The sequence below is a fragment of the Molossus molossus genome, unplaced genomic scaffold, assembly GCF_014108415.1.
Source record: "Molossus molossus isolate mMolMol1 unplaced genomic scaffold, mMolMol1.p scaffold_m16_p_16, whole genome shotgun sequence".
Classification (NCBI taxonomy): Eukaryota; Metazoa; Chordata; class Mammalia; order Chiroptera; family Molossidae; genus Molossus; species Molossus molossus.
In genome coordinates this window covers 43,846,717-43,871,799 of record NW_023425351.1, presented here as the reverse complement: position 1 = coordinate 43,871,799, position 25,083 = coordinate 43,846,717, and the positions used below count along the sequence as shown (strand labels likewise).

The 25,083-nt window shown below is 41.3% G+C and overlaps 2 pseudogenes; one reads left to right on the top strand and one right to left on the bottom strand.

Annotated features, from left to right (window-relative positions):
- The first annotated feature begins 326 nt into the window (after positions 1-326).
- On the top strand, positions 327-822 carry LOC118631454 (annotated as a pseudogene).
- Positions 823-13,961: 13,139 nt separating this feature from the next.
- LOC118631453 lies at positions 13,962-23,832 on the bottom strand (annotated as a pseudogene).
- Between the last annotated feature and the right edge of the window lie 1,251 nt (positions 23,833-25,083).

Sequence of the window (25,083 nt, the reverse complement as noted above, 5' to 3'; positions counted from 1 at the left end):
ATGCTTCATAGTTAAATGTGGGATTGAATGGCCAAGGCTTCTTGACATAGAAAGAAATCAATATTATTGATTCATTGATCATTGGGCTGCTTTAGATTTTACTGTTTAGTCACTTTCATATCTTCCAGTGTTTCTTAAAATAGAATCTATACTGTTTTGCATATTTAGTTGTCACTTCGTATTAAATGGAAACCTCTTGATATGAAGGTCTGTTTTAAACTTATTTTCTATTTCCCTCCCCATCATCTCTCCACCCCCACCTCTAATAGTTCTTAGCTCAGTGTCATAGTCACTGAATTGTTTAAAATACTTGCTGACTTTTTTTTATGAAGATGGCGCCATAGGCGAAGAAGGAAGCCCCTGCCCCTCTTAAAGCCGAAGCCAAAGCAAAGGCTTTGAAGGCAAAAAAGGCAGTGCTGAAAGGTGTCCACAGCCACACAAAAAAAGAAGATCCACTCGTCACCCACCTTCCATTGGCCTAAGACACTGAGGCTCCGAAGGCAGCCTAAATATCCTCGGAAGAGCGCACCCAGGAGAAACAAACTTGGCCACTATGCCATCGTTAAATTCCCCCTGACTACCGAGTCAGCCATGAAGAAGATAGAAGACAACAATACACTTGCGTTCATCCTGTATGTCAAGGCCAACAAACACCAGATCGAACAGGCTGTGAAGAAGCTCTATGACATTGATGTGGCCAAGGTCGGCACCCTGATCAGGCCTGATGGCGAGAAGAAGGCATATGTTCGACTGGCTCCTGACTAGGATGCTTTGGATGTTGCCAACAAAATTGGACCGTCTAAACTGAGTCCAGCTGGCTAACTCTAAATATAAAAATTTTACACTGCAAAAAATAAATAAATAAAATACTTGCTGAAGAAATGAATGAATGAAGTCAAGGTACGTCTTCCTTGACATTGTTCACATTTTTTTTTCCCAGGCCTTGTTTTTTCTTTTCCACTTTCGGGGCCTGCCATTCATTCTGATGCTCTCAGCTTTCTTCTGCTCAGTTGCCCAAGCATCATTCTTCAGGAACCATTCCCAACTCTTTTCAGAACTACCACGTGTCCATGAACCAAAGAGAAAAATAATCCAGCCTTTCCTTAGTCTCCATATAATGAAAAAGTGGTGCAGGACCAAACAGCTCGAGGTGCTAAATACTATTTAAAAGGCACGATCATCACACAGGCAGGGTTTTTAGATATCTTCATGGATATGTTTAATTTTTTGATATGTTAAAATTTAAAAAAAGCTGATAGGAGGCCAATAAGAATAATGCCATGCATTTACCACTCCAAGATAAATATTGTTTTTATAGCTAATCAAAGTCTGTTCTTATTTGTTATTCATCTGAGCACATCCTACCACTTTCCAAACTGAATTGAAAGTAGATTAAGATCTGTTCATTTTCTGATTTTAGGCTTATAAAGTATCCCCAGGAAACATCCCCAGGAAGAGATTCTCTTGTTACTTTGAAACCAAGTTGGCAATGATGCCCAAGATAGCACCCCAGCACAAGGATTTATAGCCAGTAGATTTCCCATGGGTATAGCCAAGAAGAAGGATTTCTTTTCCAAAGACCACACTGCTTCCTAACATAGCTTTCTCCATCTATTTTCCCTGGGATCCCTCTTTGATGGTGTCTTGTCTGATTAAAACATACTCACTGGGTGAGCATCCCCAGAATTACATAGTTTCATTACTAAATTGCTTTGGTAGAGCTTTTTAAAGTTCAAGTTGTTTTTTTTTTTATCCTCACCCGAGGACATTTTTCCATTTTTTGTTCAGGTAGAGTGGGAGGGAGAGAGGGGAACAGAGAGAGAGAAACATCGATGTGAAAGGGACACATCGAGTGGTTGCCACCCGCACAACCGACCAGGGCCGGGGACAAACTGCAACCGAGGTACATGCCCTTAGCGGGAACCGAACCCGGGTCTCTCAGGACCACAGGCTGACGCTCTAACCGCTGAACCAAACCGGCCAGGGCTAAAGTTCAAGTTTTATAACCAATAATAGATTGGCTTTTTAATTCCCTTCTTTTGTCCAGCTCAACCAACAGTCCTTTGTCTCGTCTGTTTTGTTACTGAGGAATAAGGTCCTACTATCTGGATCTGTGGGTCATACCCACACATTCAGACTATACTCCATGTGGCCTTACGTATTTGAAGTGATGAATCTCCCAAAACTCACATCCCCTTTTGTGAATATATCTTAACTCCCTTCATCTATTCTTCCTCCTCATCTGTTTATTTGAGGATATTTTTTAAACTAATTAATTTGTTTTTGTTACAGATGTTTCTCCTTTTCCTCCCACTGATTCCCCCCTCCCTGTCCCCAGCTTTGTTGTCCGTGTCCATTGTTCATGCATACATGCATATAAGTTCTGTGGTTTATCTCTCCCCCAACATCCCCTCTTCTGGGGATTGTCAGTCTGTACCCCACTTCCACATCTCTGGATCTACCCCATTCCTCAGACTGTTATGTTTATTATATTCCACAAATAAGTGAGATCATATGATATTTGTCTTTCTCTGTTTGGCTTGTTTTGCTTAGGATAATACTTTCCAGGTCCCTCCATGTCATCTCAAAGGATAAGAGGTCTTTCTTTCTTACCGCTGCATAGTACTCCATTGTGTATATATACCACTGCGTTTTTATCCATTCATCTACTAATGGACATTTGGGTTGTTTCCAGATCTTAGTTATTGTAAATAGTGCTATTACGAACTGGGGGGGTACATATATTCTTTCTGATTGGTGTTTCAGGCTTCTTAGGGTATATTCCTAGAAGTGAGATCACTGGGTCAAATAGAAGTTCAATTTTTAATTTTTTGAGGTAGCACCATATTGTTTTCCACAGTGGCTGCACTAGTCTGCATTCCCACCAGCAGTGTACTAGAGTCCCCTTTTCTCCACACCCTCGCCAACACTTGTTTGATGATTTGTTGATGGCGGCCATTCTGACAGGTGTGAGGTGACCTCATTGTTGTTTTAATTTGCATCTCTGATGATTAGTGATGTTAAGCATTTCTTCATATGTCTCTTAGCCATTTGTATGTCCTGTTTGGAGAGGTGTCTATTTAGTTCCTCTGCCCATTTTTTAATTGGGTTCTTTGTCTACAAAACTTCAAAAGTTCATATGGAACCAAACAAGACCTCAAATAGCCACAGCAATCTTGAAAAAGAAGAACAAAGTAGGAGGGATCACATTACCAGATTACAGGTTATACTACAAAGCCACTGTAATCAAAACAGCCTGGTACTGGCACAAGAACAGGCATATAGACCAGTGGAACAGAATAGAGAACCCAAAAATGAACCCAAAGCAATATGCTCAATTAATATTTGACAAAGGTGGCAAGAGCATACAGTGGAGTAAAGACAGCCTCTTTAATAAATGGTGTTGAGGAAAATTGGACAGCTACATGCAAAAAAATGAAACCAGACCATCAACTTACACCATACACAAGAATAAACTCAAAATAGATAAAAGACTTAAATGTGACTCATGAATCCATAAAAAATCCTAGAAGAAACTGTAGGCAAAAAATTTTCAGACATCAGACGCAGTAGAATTTTCACTGATACATCACCTAAGGCAACAGAAACAAAGGAGAAAATGAACACACGGTTCTACATCAAACTCAAAAGCTTCTGCACAACAAAAGATACAATCATCAAAATGGAAAGGCAACCCACTGTATGGGAGAGCATAATTGCCAATGATATATCAGATAAGGGGTTAATTTCCAATATATATAGAGTGCTCATACAGCTCAACAAAAGAAAGACAAAAAACCTCCTCTTCTGTTTAGACAGTTCCCATAGGCCACTCCCAGCAGTCGTTCAACCTCCATTGAATCACAGTGTTATTAGCTCTCCTCATTTCCGAAGTTTTGCTAGATTTAACATAAAGGCATGGTTCCTGCTCTCAGTAGGAGGAGTGTATAGCTTCCCATTTTTTTGTTTTTTATACTTGGCATTCCTCCAATCATTGGTTTACATGGATAGAACATTTTCTGGGAATCACCATGGTTTTTAGGGATGTGGGCTACACCACATGGCCCTATTATTTAAGCAAGCAAAAGACATTCAGATGTATCTCTCCCACTCTCCTCTCCTTACCTCAAAAATGTTTTGGGAGAGATGGCCTAATTTGACTTTCTCTGTATACTACAAGAGAGATTTGGGAGAGAAGGGACTCTTTTGTTGCTTGGAAACAAAATTAAACTTGGATCTGGGGCATTGGCACCACTTACTGGTTGACTTCTATTATTTTACCCTAACAAGTATCTTGCATGAAAATCTGGTAAGAAGGTCCAAGAGGATCTATAAGACATGGAGATCTCAAGATATAGGGAAACTTAAAGAGCATCAAGAATAAAAGAGTGCTGGTATAGAACCTACCAGCTGTCCCAAGGAAATCTAGGAAGAGAGGATGGTATGAAAATACAAATCTGTAAAAGGTTATATTTCCTTTGCTTTGACTCCTCTCCTCCCCTGCTGCTCCCGGGCTTGCCTCCTTATCTTTGATCTGAAGGAAGTAAGTGTCTGTTGCTCTTTTCTGGGGAAGGGGAAGTCCACAAGAATCAGTGCTGCTCTTTCCCTAGCTAAGCCATCTCCACTGGTGGCTCTCACTAAAGGTATCATCTTTCTACCTAATCTTCTGCCATTAGCATCCACTAGGTTCACATGTCCTCCTTGTTAACTTAATTTTTGGACTTTATCATACTTTAAAAATGCCTCTCTTCTTTTTAATTTTGAGTTATATTATAAAGCCTTCTTCAGTGAACAGCCTTGTGTGGCACCATGCCTGATCCTGGCCTTCTCCCATCAACTGCATAAGCATGTATGTGGGGCATCCAGGACAGTCCCCTCAAATGAGAATTAACAGGGATAATTACTACTGGAGATTTTTGAGACTTCTTAAAGTTTTATTGCCTCCTCCGTGTCCCCCCCCTTCTGTGTGTGTGTGTGTGTGTGTGTGTGTGACTTTATTTCCACCAAGCAATAAAAACCCTTAAAAACAAAAAGGAGAAAAGAAATTGTGTACTACATCAGAAACAGCAGAGGATGAAGCTGAGAGGTGGGACACAGAGCCTCTATGCCACTCAGAAAGTCAGTCTAGGCCAGCGATTTTCAACCAGTATGCTGTAAGAATTTTTTACTGGTGTGCTGTAAGAATTTTTAAAATATGCAGTACCTGACTATTTAGTTAGGGGCACTGACCACTCTTCTCTTAGATTATCAAATTTAAAAAAGATGAGAGCTGACACAACAATAACTTTTTGGTGTGAATGAATAAAAATTATACCCATGTTTTTGTCAGATCGGCAAAAAATATATATATTTTGGTGTGCTGCAGAATTTTAGTAATTTGTTTATGAGATGAAAAGAGTTGAAAATCGCTGGTCTCGGCCAAGGGAGAGTATTAAAGTGAAGAGTCACTGGACCCTGGGAAGGAGAGAAAGCAAGAGAAATCCTTGGGACTTGTGTTATCAGTAAGAGTGGAAGGGCTGAGAAAGGACCTTGCTTGGGACTAAAAGAAGAGGGATGTCACCTAAAGAAAGGCTCAGCTCCCCAATACTTTTGTGGCATTGTAGCTGGTATTCAGTATTTCTGTACATTTGTAGATTAAATGAATGAGAGTCCAGTAAACTAAGACTTGGGGGCTTTTCCCTGGAAGCACTATTTTGTTTTAAGTCAGAGGGCCAAGATTCAAGTCCTGGTTCTTGAGACTCCTGACTGTGTGATCATGGGTCTGTTGCTTATACTCTTTGAGTTCTTGATTTCTTCATATGTGAGAGGAATAATAATATCTGCCAGCCCACCTCTCAGTCAACAGATATCCGTAGAGTGCTATTATACTCTAGGGACCAAGCTAGATGCTAAAAGCCAGCCGTGAATGAGACACACGCGGTCCTTGCTCTCTCATAGCTGCTATTCCAGTTTGAAATTGAACATAAACAAGTAACTATAAGTGTGACATGTGACAATGTCACAGTGAAAAAGCTATAGGACTTATGAGTACATTCTCCAGAACACCTAACCTAGACTGGAAGGTCAGAGGAGGCTTCCTTGAGCAAGTAATTTGAGCTGAGATGCAAAGGATGAGTAAAAAGAGTCAGACAGACGATTCTTGGGTCAGGTGCCCCAGTCATTACTTTACATGTATCATTTATCTCTCCCAATAGTCACTAGATCATGTAACTATTCATTGTAGAGCCAGAACTCAAACTCAGACAGCCTGCCCAGCCCTTTCATGCTATAATGTGCTTTAAAATAAAAATTCAGTCTGGCCGATGTGGCTCAGTGGTTGAGCGTTGACCCACGCACCAAGAAGTCGCAGATTCGATTCCTGGTCACACATGCCCAGGTTGTGGGCCCGATGCCCAGTGAGGGGCATGCAGGAGGTGGCCAATTGATGTTCTCTCTCATCAGCGTTTCTATCTCTTTCTTCCTTTCACTTCCTCTCTCTCTAAAATCAATAAAGGAAAAAAAAATTCAGCACAGACACAAAGGCAGTAGGCCAATGTCATATATCAACAGTTTAGACCCAGAAGGAATTATTTCTCCCCGAATCTCTTTTGAATATTTCTATTGTTGTAGGAGGTGTTTCCCAAGGCCACTGAAAATGTAAAAAAATGAAAACAGCTTCTTTTTAAAGAAACTCATGAGAAATAAATGGCTCTTAGTCAGGCTGTTTCTCTCTCTGGTCAACATCCTGGCAGGAAACTTCCAAGCCCAAGAGTCTTGAGAAGGAAGGAGTGTTTTCTCTTGCCTATAATTTGGTTTCCTGTTTTGCTTTCCAAAATTTGCATAGCCATTTTTTTAAATGCTTTTAGGAAAAGTGGGTTTTTAACATCTTTTCCATGAGGCAAGTTTTATGTTGGTGAGTGATCAGCCACAGGAATTGCACAGGGTCGGCTTGAGTTCCCTGGATATTAATTCTGCTGCATCTTTTCTGAAGCCAATCCTGTGCTCCTTCTCCTACTCACTTAGAAATATCCGCTTCCTCCTCTCTGCTCTCACCCTGGCCCCACATGTTCCTGTGGCTCTTTGTCAAGCTTATTTTTGTTTATGCCTGTTCTACTGGACTGTCAGATCCTTGGAGACAGGAACTGTTTCCTTCATGTGCTTATGTGGTACCCAGCACATAACAGCCACTTAGTAGATTTTTCTAGAATGAACGAACAAACAACGGCCGCTTGAAGTATATCAGCATTGACTGAGTACTTACTTTGCGACAAGCGCTATGTCAGTGGCTTGCATGCATTATTTCATTAAATTCTCACAAGCCTTGTAAGCCATTAAATTCTTACAACTTACAGGAACTTACTCTTATTCCCCATTTTTCAGAAAAGGAAATGGGGTTAGGGAGTTAAGTGAATCACACAGGTAGTAAACAACGAAGCCAGGAGTCAAGCTCAGATCTTCTTTCCCGTTGCACCTCTTTGACTCCTCCCCTCAAGTGGCAGATGGAGGAAGTCAGCAGCTCAGATGCTTTGCTCATCCTTATGGGTACTGGCCAGTTTGGGAACACTTTCTCCCATTTAGCTTGGTAAAGCTTGCTTTGGGGCAACTCCAGCAGGATGAGGATACGGGGGCAATCATGGGATGGGGAAAGGAAGGAGGGGTGGGGTCAGCCAGGCCAACACCAAGCTACTCACGTCCTTTATATAAAATGACATAGAACAGTGCATACAGTCAGCCTGCCACATCCTGGCTGGCTGAATCCACAGATGTGAAATCTGGGCATACATAAGGCCGACGGGACATTTATTGAAAAACAATGCATGTATTAGTGGACCTGCACAGTTCAAACCCATATTGTTCAAGGTCAACTGTAGTAACTTCATTGTGCTCAGCACCACAAGTCTAGTTCTCATCCAACACTATACAGTTGACCCCCTTTGCCCTCCCTCCAATCCACTTCCCTTCAGAAATTATTTTGGATTAACAAACCATAAACTTCCTGAGAATTTCATGCATGTACACCATTCTTCACACTTTCATTTTATTTAACTTAATCACACCTTAGCTCAGCACAGAGGAGGGGGAAAGGAGAAAGCAGAAGCAGATGAGGAGGAGAAAGAAAGAGCAAAAGAAGATAGAGAAGCCATGAGAAGGGTAAGCAAAGTCATAAGTAAATGTGTTCCAAACAAGCAAATCCATAAAAAGCCAAGAAAGGGAAAAGTTTAACTGAAGTTTATAAATTCCCCTGCTTTCTCTGCAACTGACATAATCATGTCATCTTCAAGAAAGCCTAACAGTTTTGACAAGATGGCAACAAGAAGCAATAACACCAGTTAGAGAAAATGATCAACCAAGCAACTGTTATTGAAACAATTTAGTATTTATTCAACTGAGGAACTGACCAGTTGACAGAGATGAACTCAAAACCCCTGGCAAAATTTGGCTGTCCTAGCAAATGAGCTGAGGAGTCAGAACTATCTAAAAGTAGTTACCGCCCTGGCCGGTTTGGCTCAGCGGTTAGAGCGTCGGCCTGTGGTCCGGAGAGACCCGGGTTCGGTTCCCGCTAAGGGCACGAACCTTGGTTGCAGTTTGTCCCCGGCCCTGGTTGGGTCGTGTGGGTGGCAACCACTCGATGTGTCGCTTTCACGTCGATGTTTCTCTCTCTCTCTCTCCCACTCACTCTATCTGAACAAAATATCGAAAAATGTCCTCGGGTGAGGACAAAAAAAAAAAAAAATAAAATAAAAGTAGTTACCAAATCTCTTAAAAATAAAAAAAGAAGCAGCAATTTTAGCATTAAAACCTTAATGTTGAAAGATTGTCATAATCAACAAGCCCTAAAGGTGGAAAGATAAGAACATTATTTTAAAAATTTAAAAGTCTACACATTCATTTGATTAGCATACATCTTACTGTATTGATATGAAGAAAAGCCCCAGTGATGATAACACCAGAGGTCTCCTCCATGCCTGTGGACTTCCTAGCGAGATTTCTGAGCACAGGCATAGGGATTATGAAAATACCAGAATGAACCTAGCAAAGCATTTCCCCATTTTAAGACAAAGACCAGAAATGAAGAGCACAAGTGTACACGTGTGTGCCAAAGTCAAGTCCCACTGGGCTTTGTTTCTTCCAAGTGTGCACTTGATACAGAGGAGAGATCTCATCTAAGCAGGATGCAGAGAGGGATGTGAAAAGCTGAAAAATCTCATTTCCTCACCTCCCAGGCACTTGCTAGTAACAAAAGAAGATTAGAAAATGAAAGCAGAGAAGCAAAAGGCAAAGCAGTACAAGCAAGATGATGAAACCCTGGCAACGCTTTCTATACCCTGGTTCATTTAGCATTTGCTTGTGCCCCTGGCTCTCCCAGGTCAGGGGTCCCACATTTTCCATTTGGAAGAATTTGTTCACAAGTTTATGCAAAAACTGTAATGGGCACTCCAACAGTTCACTACTACAAATTGGATTGTAAAGGGGGTAAGGAGAGAATTGAAAGAAATCATTCTAATCAGTACTCCTCAAAACTGTCAAGGTCATGAAAAACAGTTGAAAAACTGTCACAGCCAAGAGGAGTCTAAGGAGACATCTGACTAATGTACTCTGGTATCCTGGACAGCTGGGATATTTAGAATTCATATACGAGAAATCGTGCATTTTATCCCCTTAGACGTGCAACTTTTTCAAGTCTAAATTACATTTTAATTTAATTAGTTTGGCAAGTTATAACTCTTTAGCTGAGATTAAAATAATAATAGGCTCAAACCATGCAAGGTTTTCTTGCACATTTGTTTCAAAATATAACAGATGATAAGGAATAAGACTTGAATCTGGAAAGCATATCTTTGTTATAAAATCCATTAATAGTATTTTTATCAACCTCTGATTATTTTAGAACAAACCTTGAGAAAATGGAAAAGTTTTGTTTGAGATGCAATTCAAGTAGTAGAAAAATAGTTGAGGAAACAGAAGACCTGAACAGAGCAGTAGAATAGTATAAGCAATCAGAATGGAGCAGAAAGAGCACAGGCTTTTGGGAGGGTAACAGACATGGGGTTGAATCCTAGATCCATCCCTTCACAGCTGAGTAACCTTGTCCACATCACTTTTGGAACCTCAGCATCCTCCTCAGTAAAATGGGAGCAAGACTATCACCTTTGCCAGGTTGTTGTAAGAAACAGAGACAGTGTTTGCAGAGTGCCTTTTATATGTACTCTCAGCAAAGACTTGTTCTAACAAGAAAATACCATTCCCAGTCTTAAAGAGCAAACAGTTCAGCAAGGGTACAAGCAAGTATGAACACAGAACAACTGGAAGCCAGGTTTGTAGGAAGCAGAGGAAGGAAAAACTTAGGTCAGCTAAAAGTGACTGCTCCGTGAAAAGAATAGCTTTATTTGCATCAGCAGAGTTTTTTGGAAGGCGGGAAAGACTAATAAACTTTTAGCCTTTTGGCATAACTGAATTCAGTTACAGCAGTTCTGTTTAAGTCAAGTTTGTAAAGACAAGTTTCCCTATAACCCTCAGATCGAAGTCTTCTAAAACTAGTACATTCCTAGACTCAAGAAAACTGTTGGATCTTCAAAAATGATCAAGGAAAGTGAGCAAAGAAATTGTTTCCCAAAGTGCATTTCAGATGTTATTCAGGGTGGGAAGTAGGGGTGGGAATTATAGAATTATAGAATTTTGAAACTGTTGGGTTAAATTAGTTTCTAGCCCTGGCTGGTATAGTTCAGTGGTTAGAGTATCAGCCCGTTCACTGAAGGGTGGTCGGTTTGATTCCTGGTCAAAGGGAACATACCTTGGTTACAGGTTTGATTCCTGGTCTGGGCACATGCAGGACACAATCAATCAACACCCTTCCACTCTCTCTAAAAATCAATGAAAAAAATACCCTCCAGTGAGGAATAAAAAAAATTACACTAGCCCTGGCTGGTTTGGCTCAGCGGTTAGAGCATCGGCCTGTGGTCCAGAGAGACCCGGGTTTGCTAAGGGCACATACCTCGGTTGCAGTTTGTCCCTGGCCCTGGTTGGGTCGTGCGGGAGGCAGCCACTCGATGTGTCCCTTTCATGTCGATGTTCCTCTCTTCCTCTCTCTCCCTCCCACTCTATCTGAACAAAAAATGGAGAAATGTCCTCCATTTTACTCCATTAAACTAGTTCCTAGGCTTCTTTTAAAAGTAATGCAGCCCTGGCCAGTTTGTCTCAGCGGTTAGAGCTTGGCCCATGGACGGGAGAATCACGGGTTCGGTTCCTGCTAAGGGCACGTGCCTCGGTGGCAGTTTGTCCCCGACCCTGGTTGGGTCATGCGGGTGGCAGCCACTCGATGTGTCCCTTTCACATGAAGAGAGAGAGAAACATTTCACATCAATGTTTCTCTCTCTTCCTCTCTTTCCCTTCCACTCTATCTGAACAAAAAAATGGAAAAATGTCCTCAGGTGAGGATAAAAAAAAAAAAAATTAAAAAAAAAAAAGCAATGCGTATACCTGATAAGAGTTCAAATGGTAGAAAAGAGCATAAAATGAAAAGCAAGATTTCTTCTCACTTCACCTTCTATGCCCTACTTCTTCACAGAATCAAGAATTGTTATCAGTTTCTGGTGTATCCTTCTGGAGCCATTGTACACATCTATAAGCATCTTCTCTAGTCAAGATACAGGCGAATATAGGCAAAGAGCTGAGACAAGTGGTCACACATTAAGTACAATTCTGCACCTTCCTTTGTTCACTTAATATAATGTCTTTTTTTTAATTAAAATTATTTTTTCCTGCCCTGGCCGGTTTGGCTCAGCGGTTAGAGCGTCGGCCTGCGGTCCGGAGAGACCCGGGTTCGGTTCCTGCTAAGGGCGCGTACTTCAGTTGCAGTTTGTCCCCGGCCCTGGTTGGTCGTGCGGGTGGCAGCCACTCGATGTGTCCCTTCACGTCGATGTTTCTCTCTCTCTCTCCCTTCCTCTCTCTCCCTCCCACTCTATCTGTACTAAAAATGGAAAAATATCCTCGGGTGAAGATAAAAAAAAAAAAAAAATTATTTTTTCCTTATTGATGAGAGAGAGAGAAACACCGATGAGAGAGAACATCGATTGGCCGCCTCCTGCATGCCCCCTACTGGGGATCTGGCCCACAATCTGGGCATGTGCCCTGACTGGGAATCGAACTGGCGACCTCCTGGTGTATAGGTCGATGCTCAACAACTGAGCCACACTGGCCGGGCCACTATAGTATCTTGGGGGAAATAACAGTTCATTTAGATCAGTAGTTCTCAAACAGGGGTGATGTCTAGAGACATTTTTGATTGTCACTACTTAGGAAAGGGGGCACTGCAGGTGCTACTGGCAAGTAGTGGATAGAGTTCAAGGATGCTGCTAAATATCCTAGGTGCACAGGACAACCTCACACAACAAAGAATTATCTAGCCTCAAACAGCAATGCTGCTGCTGTTGCTGAGAAACTTTGATTTAGATCTATCTCATTTTATTTTTTAGACTTTATGGTCCAAGGAAAATAAAAGTTTTATTTCAAAACAGTGACTTCCTTATATTGAAGCTCTGACCAAAATTCAATACTGATAACAAATGTATAATTTCTTAGGAAGTCAAAATATGTGTGTCAGGTGAACTTTATGAATTTCTTTTAAAGGCAGAAATGTTAAACTATATAAAACAATTAGAAATAATGGACATCAACAGCATGTGTAAAATAAGCCACATTCAAATTTAAGCTGAATAACCAATCTATATAAATTACCTCAACTAATATTTGCTGACATTTAGAACATTGCACACATTTTCAATAACTTAAAAGTTAAGGTCTATTTACTCTTCTCATCTCCTACTCCCTAGAGGAAATACAACTTTAAAAAATTAGGTTTAAATGATAAATGCAACTATTTACTCATGGTAGGAGACTCTGGCATTATCTATGACTGAGACTAACAGAAATAAAGAAAATCATGAAGATTTATCAAGTATTTAAAAATTATCACTTGTAGCAATTCACTAGAAGCCCTGGATGAGAAAAGCGGTTCTCTGTTTTCTAATAACAGCTAAGGTTTATGTTGCGTAATGTAATTCAGCAGAACCGCATTCTGACCAATGATAAACACCTTATAGGAAAATGTTCCACCTGTTCAGTGTTCCATTTTTAAAGCTACTATTTTGACCAATATTAAAAATGTTCAGCTCCATTATGTCAACAATCTCCAGAAGAATTAACTTAGCAACAAGTTGTTTTTATGGTGCCATTTAGTAAACTAAAAGAAAAAGATGGAACATTCTGGGATTTACTTAAAAAGAGATTTAATTCAAGACTGATTCCTTCCTATTTGAAAACTATGTTTTCTTCCTCAGAATGGATGGCATTGAGGTGACTTCATTTTTTAAAGGAGAGCATTATGGAATTTTAGCAGCGAGCTTTGAGTAGGGACTGGAGAGTCCCTACTCAAACTCCATCTATAAGAAAATGTGAGAGAAAATCTAAGATTAAAAAAAAAAAAAGTTCTGTTTGAGGTAAGAAGATTCCAATCTCATTCCAACAATATTTCATTTCAAGAAACTGGGTTATGCCAGCTTTTTGTCAATGACTAGTAAATGATGGCTGCAAACAAACAGTGGCACCCTCAGTATATGTTTTACACAGACTGCCTCATATCCAAATATATGCATACGCAACACTTGTACAGATAAATTGGTGTTAAGAATTTAAAACGCTCATCTACAAATGTCCGTTCTTCCTTCTGAATCTACATCATTGTTTTCAGAACTGGAAACCTAAACATCCTGCCTATATATTAAAAACAGGTCATGTCAGAATAAGTATGTTCTGGAAAACTTCAGAACTGACCTTCTGGTATAAGCAAACACAAAGAGTGCTTTCGCTATTGCTTAATCCTCTAGTTCGATTTAAAAAGCGACTACTGAATATTAAATTCAGGTATTTACTAAACAGTGTTGATTTCTAATAGCCAAACAGGACTAACAGCTGAACCAGGTTTCTCAGGAATTTGAAACATTTTCAGTTAAAGCCCTCATTTTTCCTGTAGACTTCAGCATGTGTGGCCCAAACAACACTGTTTCTGATGCGGCCTCTGATGCAGACTTGGGAATTCCTTTGTCAGCCTCACCTTGGCTATCATTTCGATACCTGTAAGCAAATTTCTTTTTCAGAGCCTCTGTTATGAGGGCAGCAGGGTCAGTAGCATCCACAGGCTTGGGCTTTGCATCTTGTTCTGATCTTTTTACTGAACGAAGTTTTACACTGTTCATATCTTTAAGGATCTCTAGCATGTTTGGCATATCAGGTTTCTCTGGGCTGTGCTTATCCAACATCTTCCCAGTACCAGATTTTCTCTCTCTCTGTTCTCAGATCAGATCAATGGCAGATGTGCTTTGGTGGAGCACTGGTGGAGAAGGGGTGGAGAAGGGGGCAGTAGTGGAACAGAGGGTGGTGCAGTGGTAACAGACTTGCTAGAATCTAAATCACCTGCAGTGAGATTTGGCTGTTCTTGCTTGCAGGGTCACAATTTTGGCAATCTGAGCTCTGAGCACAGCAAGCTCATTTTCAAGAGCACAGATCTGTAGTGCTTCCTCGTTGGCCAGGGTTGTCTTCAGTGTAGGCTCTTCCAGACACAGGTTTGGTAAGGAAAACTGCCTGCTTGGAGGCTTCCAAAGAAAGGAAGGTCATCCTGAAGGGGTTGCCTTGACTGGATGCATTATAATTTATATAACCAGTACAAAACAGTGGTCATTTAGGTTATTTCACATCTTTAACTAAAAAAAAATCGGAAGTAAATACTCTCATGCAAATGCAGAAGCATATGGATAACATTCTGTAAGTGGAATGGAGAGGTCAAAGTGTGTGTGCACTTTTATCATAAATATTGTCAGTTGTTGCCCTCCAAAGATGATGTGGCAACTTACATTGTCTTCAACAATGCATGCAAACCCCAGTTTTCTGATATCCTACCGAAAACAGTGTAGTAATATATTTTATATTTGTCAGTCTTACTGGTTAAAATAAAGTTGTTTAAATTTGTGTTTACTAATTATAAATAAAGTTCAACATTTTATACATTTAAAATATATTATTTATAATAAACTATCTGATAAATTTTATTTTATTTATTTTTTATTTCTTTTTTTATCTTTATTGTTGAATGTATTACAGATGTTCCTCATTTTTCTCCCATTGACCCCCTCCTCCCCACTTCCACCTCCCTCCCGCCTTTTCCCACACTATTGTCTGTGGCCATTGGTTATGCATATAAGTCCTTTGGTTTATTTTTTCCCACCCCCCAACCCCCTTCTCTTTGAGGTTTGTCAGTCTAGCAGTGAATTTGTACTTCTTAATCCCTTCACCTTTTTCACCCATTCCCCCAAACCCCCTCCCATCTGGCAAAATGTTCTCCATATCTATGAGAATGTTTCTGTTCTGCCTGTTCTTTTTGTTTGTAGATTCTATTGTTGATAGATATGTATTCATTGCCATTTTGTTTGTTCATATATTTTATATTTTTCTTCAAAAAGACCCTTCAACATTTCATATAATAACAGTTTAGTGGTGATGAACTCCTTTAACTTTTTCTTGTCTGGGAAACTCTTTATATGGCCATATAATTCTAAATGGCAGCTTTGCAGGATAGAGTAATGTTGGTTGTAGGTTCTTGCTTTTCATCATTCTAAATATTTCTTACCACTCCCTTCTGGCCTGCAAAGTTTCTTTTGAGAAATCAGCTGACAGTCTTATGGGAACTCTCTTGTAAGTGACGAACTGCTTTTCTCTTGCTGCTTTTAAGATTCTCTCTTTGTCTTGTACCTTTTGCATTTTGATGATTATGTGTCTTGGTGTGGGCCTCTTGGGGTTCATCTTGTTTGGGACTCTCTGTGCTTCCTGGACTTGTATGTCTGTTTCCTTCACCAAGTTAGAGAAGTTTTCTGCCATTATTATTTCAAATAGATTTTCAACTTCTTGTTCTCTCTCTTCTCCTTCTGGTACCCCCAAGATGCGAATGTTGGCACGCTTGAAGTTGTCCCAGAGGCTCCTTACACCATCCTCATTTTTTTGGATTCTTTTTTCTTTTTGCTGTTCTGATTGGGTGTTTTTTGCTTCCTTGTATTCCAAATGAATGGTTTGCTTCTTGGCTTTACCTACTCTACTATTGAATCTGTGTAAATTATTCTTTATTTCAGTTAGTGCCTCCTTCATTTCTGACTGGTCTTTTTTAATGCTGTTGAGGTCCTCACTAAGTTTACTGAGCATCCTTATAAGCAGTATTTTGAACTCAGCATCTGTTAGGTTGCTTATCTCCATTTCACTTAGTTCTTTTCCTGGAGTTTTGTTCTGTTCTTTCATTTGGGACCTGTTTCGTTGTCTCCTCATTTTGGCTGCCTCTCTGTGTTTGTTTCTGTGTATTACTTAACGAGAGGTATGGGGCTATCTGAGATCAGATGCTGCTTGTTTGAAAGAATTTAGGAAAACCTGAAGCAGGATCCAAGACAGGCCAATCCTATGGTTAAACAACTGGCAACAGCTTGGGTGGGCCTGAAAGTTGGGTGGGGCGAGGCCTCAGGGAATCAACAGGGCAGGGCAACCAGTGTGAGCTAGGTTGTTGGAGTCCCAGATATGGCAGCTGTCTGCCGCCCTAGGGAAGGGCTCACCAAAGGAACAAAGGCCTCCAACAGCACGTCTGTCCTGGAGAAGGCTGCCTCTCCAGCCCTTGCTCCAATGCCAAACAGCTCAGTTGTCCCCTGTATGTCTCTGGCGCCCCTCAAGCTGCCTTCCCTCCAAGCCTAGAGGGAGCAAGTCCAAGTAAGTCTGTGTGCAGGCCCTTTAAGAGGAGCTGCCTGGGGCTCCAGCTGCCTCAGCCTCCCTGAGCCTCAGTTCGTGCTGGTTTTTCCAGCCAGAAGTTATGGGGACTTCTCTTCCTGGCACTGGAACCCTGAGTGGGATGCCTGGTGTGGGATGGGGACCCCTCTGTCCTCAGGGAGGACCTTCCCAGCCAAGGTGTCCTCCTGATTTTTATCTGCCACACATGGGTGTGGGACCAGCCCGCTGCCTCTGCCCCTCCTACCAGTCTCAATGCAGCTGCTTCTTTAATTCTGTAGTTGTAGGACTTCCATTTAGGTGGATTTCAGGTGGTTTTGAATGGTGGTTGTTCTGTAGTTTAGTTGTAACTTTGATGCGGTTGTGGGAGGACGCGATACTGCGTTTACCTACGCCACCATCTTGACCGGAAGTCTGATCAATTTTATTTAATGCAGAACTTCTCAGAGCCTTTAATGTTCATTTATATTATGACTCTCCAAGAGATAGCTTTCAGTGTTTCTGTTTTTTATCCTTATAACTTTATTTTTTAAATAGATGTCTTGACAAAATATAGTCTGTAAAACTCTCTTTGAGAATTACTGAACACAAGACACCAGTCTATAATTGACTTGTTAAAGGATTTTGTAAAATTTCCAAGGAATGCATAAGTGACTTATCAGTTACTTGGTGGCATGCTTTTCTTAGCAGATAGGGAAACCCCTAACCTATGGTGAGAAGCAAGATTAGTCAGACTTGGGTGTTATAGATCCTATCACTCTTCTACCAAGTGCACTAATCAGTGCACTTCTTCCTTTTTATTAGATTGGGGTGACACTGGTTAATAAGATTATATAGGTTTCAAGTGTACATTTCTATGATACATAATCTTCATTTTACATTATGTGCCCACCACCCAAAGTCAAATTCTTTCCCTTGCAGGTGACTGAAACCCAACCAACTTGAACTAGGTTAAGCAAAAGAGGAAGGGAGGAAGGAAGGAAGGAAGGAAGGAAGGAAGGAAGGAAGGAAGGAAGGAAGGAAGGAAGGAAGGAAGGAAAGAAGGAAGGAAGGGAGGAAGGGAGTTTATTTGCTCGTATAAAACTTTGCAAAGGTCTGCAATTCAACTGTGCCTCACATTTAAGTGGTGCCGAGACTCAAATTCTGTGAGGTTTTCCTCTCCTGCTCTTCCTTGCTCACTCACTCCTCCTTTCTTGTCTTAGTCTCTCAGTCGCTGCCCCTACCCCTGGAATTTCACTACTCCACCACTTCACTCCACCTAAACGCTTAACACACTAACACTTTTTTTCTTTTTATTAATTTTAGAGAGAGAGGGAGAAAGATAGAAACATCGACGAGAGAGAACATCGATTGGCCACCTCCTGCATGCCCCCCACTGGGGATTGGGCCCACAACCTGGGCATGTGCCCTGACCGGGAACTGAACCAGTGGCCTTTTAGTGGGTGGGTCGACGCTCAATCACTGAGCCACACCGGCCAGGAAACACACTAACACTTAACACCTAAACACTTGCTGTCAGCCTTCAGGTTCGGAAGTACCAGGGAAGAGCTGGATTATTGCCCACCTCTGAGCCGAACAGTGTGCGAGGGCCATTTACTATGAGGAGACAAAGCACCCATTAGTACCGCATGATGTCCATAGGCAGGAGTTTTGTCCAGAAAAAAAGAACAAAAGAAGGTTCTCTTTCACCAATATCTGACATGATGTCTTCCATGTTAACAAAGAGACCAAGAAACTTCCCTAGAGAATGCAGTCATCATTAACTAAGTGACACTGGCAAATAAATTTAAAAGAATTTAACATTCAGCACCTTGTGCGGCTTACCCTGATTTATCAATGATAAAAGCAGCATTCGACACTGGGAAAAGGCTCTTCATTGACTGGATTTAGACAGGTGAAGAAACAAATATCAAAAGAATTGCTAGTTGTGGTCCTGGGACAGAATGTAGACTCATAAGCCTTGCAAGATATGGGAAACTATTCTTTTAGTCACGTTCAGATAGCTAGAATGTTACCAAATGGGAGAAACTGGACTACTCAGTATGATAGTTTGAACTTTTACAGATGTATTAATTTTTTATTTGCTGCTGTAATAAATCACCAAAAACTTATTCTCTTACAGTTCTGGAGGTTCTTGCCTTTTCCGGTTTCTAGAGGCTGCCCAAATTCCTCGGCTCATGGATTCTCCTCCATCTCCAAAGCCAGCGGCTCAATACAAATGTTACTAAACAAATGTTCAGAGAATCAGAAATGGTGGATCTGCCACGATGAAGCAAAATGTAGCCCTTCAATAATACATTTTACATTTACATTTATTTAAATAAATGATGTTAACATTTATTGAGTGCTTATTAAGGACCAGACTTTTTCTAAGTATTCTATATGTATTAACTCATTTGATCTTTATAATAACCTAATAAAGTAAGCAATCTTATTCCCACACATAACGAAACTGTGACTTGCCCAAGAGCACACAAGAGTAAAGGGCAGATTTGGGATCTGAAGTCATGTCATCTAATTCCAGAGCCCATATTTCATAACCAACTCACTATTCATTTTTTTTAACCACTACACTGCACCTACTGCTTTCTTGGACATACCAAGTTCATTACCAGAACACAATTATTTGGAAACCCAATTCAAATGCTACTAGACATTCTAAGAATAGAACTATGGTGCAATAGGAACTTAATATTTCACTCTAAACAGCTGTATATCTTGGCAGAACTAAACTATATAATCAAGAAGAATTAGCTACAGTCAAAGGCAGGTTTGATAAAATATGAGAAGTTGTAAAATAGAGCAAGTCATTATAGACTAAAACCCTTTTCTACCCAGTTGAACCATTATTTGTTATTCTGTTGTATGCCCTCTTAAAATTTTATCAGTAAGAGAAACAATGAAATCAGAGAAGACGGTATATTACTCATACTCATCCCATAAACATTTCCTTAATAGTATAAACAAAGTGACTTGACATCAGTATGAAACATAAATATCTTAAAATTCCACTTTGATGTGTAATTTTCACTAGAATTTCAATGTCCTGTAAGAAAAAAAGTACCTTTTTTTTTTGCTACTATTTTCATTAAACTAATCTGGTGGGGAAATTTTAAGTATATATTGCTACTGGACAGGGGACCTGGCCCTGAATGGGTCTGCCTATGGATCTGAGTGGGCCTCCTGAAGCGTGTGGGTTCTTGACTCTGTACAGGAAAACTTTCACAATAAATACGAGTCCAGGTGACTATGAGGGCACGTTTATTAAAGCTGGGGACAGTGACACAAGGAAGCGGTTAGCATGGAAGAAGCAGAAGGGGAGCTTAGGCTGCTTTCGCTCTCTGGGAAGTCAGAGAAAAGGGGGCCTTGGGGACAGGTTCAGGGGGTTAGCCCAGGAAGAGCTGCCACAGCCCTGTTTCAAGTCTTGTGGGGATCCTAAGAGTTTAGGGAATGCATGACTGTGGGGAAGAAGAGGGAAGAGAAGAGGAAGGGGAAGGCTAGGCTGCTCTGCAAAGAGAGCTGGAGCTGGGTCCTTTGTCTTGAGGCTTTCATCTTTCTTGCAGACAGGAATCTTAGGGGAGGTCTCAGGAGAGGTTCTCCGCAGAATATTCATCAGTTTTCCAGGTGTGCTCTTTCAGGGTGTGGCCTCCACTGACTGGTCAATGTCAGGGCAGGGGGTCTTTAGTCATTGTAACAGGTCCTGGTGCCCACATGATTTTGCTGCTTTTCTGGGTCTGGAGCTGAAATACAGCCGAGGCCTAGATGTTATCTCTAGGGAGGTGACCTTCTGTATCTGCTGTGAATTGCTCTGCCAGTTTGTTCAGTTATATGTCCCTGTTTCCCTAGTCTACTTCTGGCTTACTGGCCTGTCTCAATATGAGAGATTAGGAAAGATTTCAATAGTTTTTCTTTTTTCGTTTACACAAAATAAAAGGCAATGTATGTCTTGTTAAACAGGACACAGAAGGATAAGATGGTGACAGCTCATGCTTTATAATAAATGTGACATTTTGTTGCACTTTTGTTTTAAAATTGAGCTCCAGAATCCTGCTTGACTAACATTTACAAATCTAATGTTTTGTCCCTTCTTAGCTGTACAAAATACCATCTTTTTAGAAAATGATGGTGCTGCTTACTCTAAAATTTTTCTACATGCAAGGACATATTTTCTTTTCTCTGTGCCAAGGTTTTTGTAGAATACTGGGAAGGGGGAAGTGGAGTAAAGACCATCAGAAGAGCCAGGCTGATTGGTGTGGAGGTGTGCCTGAAACAGAATTCCAACTGCAAACAACAGCTGCCACAGTCTTAGCCTTGAACAAGGTGTGCACCTGTGAGCTTCTCTCAAAGATGCAGACAAGAAGAAAACAATGAGCTAGTTAGTGACCTTCGTTGTTCTTTTTCTTGTTTCATTCATCCTAAACCACATGCTTCATTTCCACCAGGCTGCTTTTTGACGTCTTCCTACATCTGCTCTACACTCCACCAGCTCTCATTCTTGGTCCAAGCTGCCCCAGATCCCTGGAGCTATCATCCTCTTTCTTCTGACATGCATCTCCCCATCATCACCCCCACTTATACACATATACACATTCTATGATTTTGCTTCTTTAACTCCCCACTGAACTCACTTAAATTCTCATTACTATCTTTTATTCTTTCACTTGATAATTGTATTTAACTAATGCATTTAGAACAAAAACTGTGCCAAACACTGCCAAACAACTTTTAAATGACTATTTATTTCTTCTAAGCAGTTTTACAAGTATCATAGTGATTGTGTATATTTATAAAACTCTGTCTCACTCTCTGTCCTGTTACTAAATGGGAACCTGATGGATCTTTGTACCCTTAAGCACTCTAGACTCTAGCATATAATTGGTACTCAGTAAATTCTACTTAACCCACTGAGAGACATGCTGCCAACAGCCACTATTCTAGCTACACTCCATGGAAAAAGAAAGTAAATGCACTATGTCTCATTTCTGAGCCACACTAATCTAGACCCATCCTCCTCACCAAAACAAACAGGGAATATTTATCCCCAACAAGTAACCACATCTCCCAACTTTGGCCAAAAACAGGAACCCTGAGGCCCAGAATCCTAGTTATTTGCCTAAAAGGCTCCTCAGTAACTGTGAATTGCAATGACATCTTAGAATATAGTGGAAAAGGAGACAGAATTTGAGCCCCAATGTTGCCACAAACCAGTAGTGATATCCTAGGCAAGCCACAACCCCTAGCAGGTTTTTTTTTTAATCTTTTTTCTTTATAGCTTTTATTTTTAAAAAGAGAGGGAGAGAGCGATAAAAACATCAATGAGCGAGAACATCGATTGGCCACCTCCTGCATGCCCCTCACTGGGGATCAATCCCCATGTGCCCTGACCGGGAATTGAATTGGTGACTTCTTGGTGCGTGGGTTGATGCTCAGCCACTGAGACACACCAGCCAGGCTCCAGCAGGATGGAATTGCTGTTACCTGCCTCTGGGTGCTTCTTGGGCAGATAAAACAAGGGACTGTGTTAAAAGGTGCTTGGAAACTGCAAAGGCTCACAAAATATTGATAAACCTTTTCTGCCTTTCTTTGGTTCACTTATTGCCTTTCAAGAAAGACCCACAGCGTCTGTTAAAACTAACTGCACATTAATGACTCAGAACTTTAACCTTTTGGGACTAGAATTTAAAATCAAACCTTGCAAAAGAAAATAATCACTGACTTTCTTCACAATCAGTCATGCCTCACTCAACCCCTGCAGTCTGGCTTCCATTCTTAGAAATCTAATAAAGCTATACCCTTAAAGGTCATCTATGAATTCAATTTTCCAAGTCCAAGAACTTTTTCCTTGCCAATCTACTGGCCACTTGATGCTATCAATCAATTTTTCTTTCCCCACTTCAGAGACCTAGCAATAGTGTGTTTTTTCTCTCAATTCTCAGGCCCACCTTCTCAGTACTCTTTGTTTACATTTCGTTCTCCTTCTGCCTCCTAACTGTAGCAGTCCCCCACTCTCACTTTGTGGATTCAGCCACCCTCACAACTTCGAGGACCATTTTCTAAGCAAATAACTCATTTACAGCTTTAGTCCTGATCTCCCTCTAGGCCTGCTGGATGCTCTCGTGTGCATGGCTTACCATCAGCTAACCATGTCATGTCTAAAGCAAAACTTACTGTTTCTCCCCCAACTGGCTCTTATTTCTGCTTTCTCTCTGCCTTGTCCACCCCCCTGTTATGTAGTGAATCACCCCATTCTGGCAGCTCTTCTTTCAAAATACCCTGTGCAAGTCCTAGTTACTTTCTGGAGAGCTGTTACTATTGGCAGTGGCAGGAACGGCACCTGGTGTTAGACTGCTGGGGTCAGACCAGACCTGGGTTCCGCACCTTGGTACTTGAGTTCCGGTTAGAAGAGAATTAAGAGCCAAGACTCAAACTATAAGAGAATGTTTATTTGGAAAAATCACAGAAGCAGAAGAAGTAATTTGTAGAAGAAATGGGCTTAGGAAACAAGTTGTCTAGGTAAAGGAAGAGCCCTTGGAGCTTAGAAATGAGGAAGGCAAAGGTGCTACTCCTAGGGGAGAGGGGAAGAGGGGGAGGGGGGGATAAAAAGGCTGGGGCATGCTCCCTGGAGGGAGAGCACTATGGGTCCTCCATCTTAAGCGTTTTAAGGATGGAGATTTCAGGGGAGCTCCCAAGGGAAGATCTCAATAGACTATTCAGTTTTCCAGGTGTGTCCTTTCAGGGTGAGGGGGGTTCTCCACTGATTGATTGGTTGGCACCAGGGCAGGGGTCATTATTCAGTGCAGCTGGTTCTGAGGTCAGCTGTGGCATCACTTGTCTGGTTTTGTTGCTTTTCTGGGCCCGGACCTGAAATACAACGGATGCCTAGATGTTATCTCTAGGGAGGATGAGGTCAGGGCGTCCAAACCGCATGACCAGCTATATGCTAGGGGAGGAAAGGTCACCCTGGGAAAAAGGTCCTACCCTACAATTGTCAGTTGCTAAGCACCTGGGGCTTTCCACCCTAGTGACCTCCTGTACCTGGCCCATCGTCCTTGCTCTGCACATGTCCAACTGCCTAGCACAGTTAGTTCCGCATCTATTATGCATCCCTACTAGGCTTTCCTTATAGACAAAAGGGGAGAGTAGAAATCTTGATTTGTGGTTTAATTATACACTAAATTTTAAATTTATGAAAAATTTTTCTAAGTAGCAAATTTCTGCTAAGCATTTCTTCTACATTGTCTTGGGAAGGTTTATTATTCTTATTTGGTAGTTAAAAGATACTGTAAAAGATTATGTAATAGGTGTTTTCCAGATCAACAGATTGGGGAGTCATGTGGTTTCCCCAAAAATATTAATTGCACAGGTTTTCCATCTTTGTAAAAGCTGCCCAATCCAAATTGACCTCTATCTCAAATGAGCTCCAGACATCCAGGTGTTAAAGATTGGATCTATTTTCCTCCTAGGTGTTTAGGGAACCAGTACCTCCCCTACAATTCACTCCCACCCACTCTGCCCCACCCACTCCAATGTTCTTGCCGAGTGAACACACCAACCCCAGTGAAGCGTTCCTTTTTTTCCTGCCATACACGGCCTGCTCACTTTCTCCACCGCATTGTCAGAACACCTTTCAGGTGTCACCACTGTCATCAAACCCTGCCTTCTGTCCCAGTGGGCAGGAACATGACAGTAGCTTCACTCAGGAACTAGAAGCTAGGCTGCCCCCAAGGGTACTTGAGGTTTTTTAATATGATTGTTTTGAGTCTGCCTTTTGATGCTATTCATATTTTAACGTTTGTCTCTCTTTCATAGCCTTAAAAAGAAAATCATATGACTCTTGGCCTCTTTTAATTACTAAATAATGTGTCTTGTAGATGATGTAATTTCATCTCCATGCCTCTCATCCCTGACATCATACATATCCCTCAGGATGTCACTCCACTCTTCATGGCAAGTCCAGCCGCATTGCCACCCTGCCTGAGCTGGGGTGAGGCTTCTCACAGCCATGTTATTTGGTCCTGTGAACCCTGCTCCACTTATCTTGAAGGGGTAGTTTGGCCCTCCCAAGTCAACTCAAATACTCTATCAACTGCTGCTCCCTCTCACCTTCCAGCCGAGTCCCCTGTTCCCCCAGAGGATCTTTCCAAGCTCAGTGAACAAATTCAGCCCTGGGATATTTACACCCTCTCTCCTAGAGTCTTTCAGCACAGTTGCACTTTGCCTAACCTTACACAACAAAATCATGGCAACAAAAAAAAATGTCACAATACTCCAATTCATCTGCTTCCAGGAGCTCTC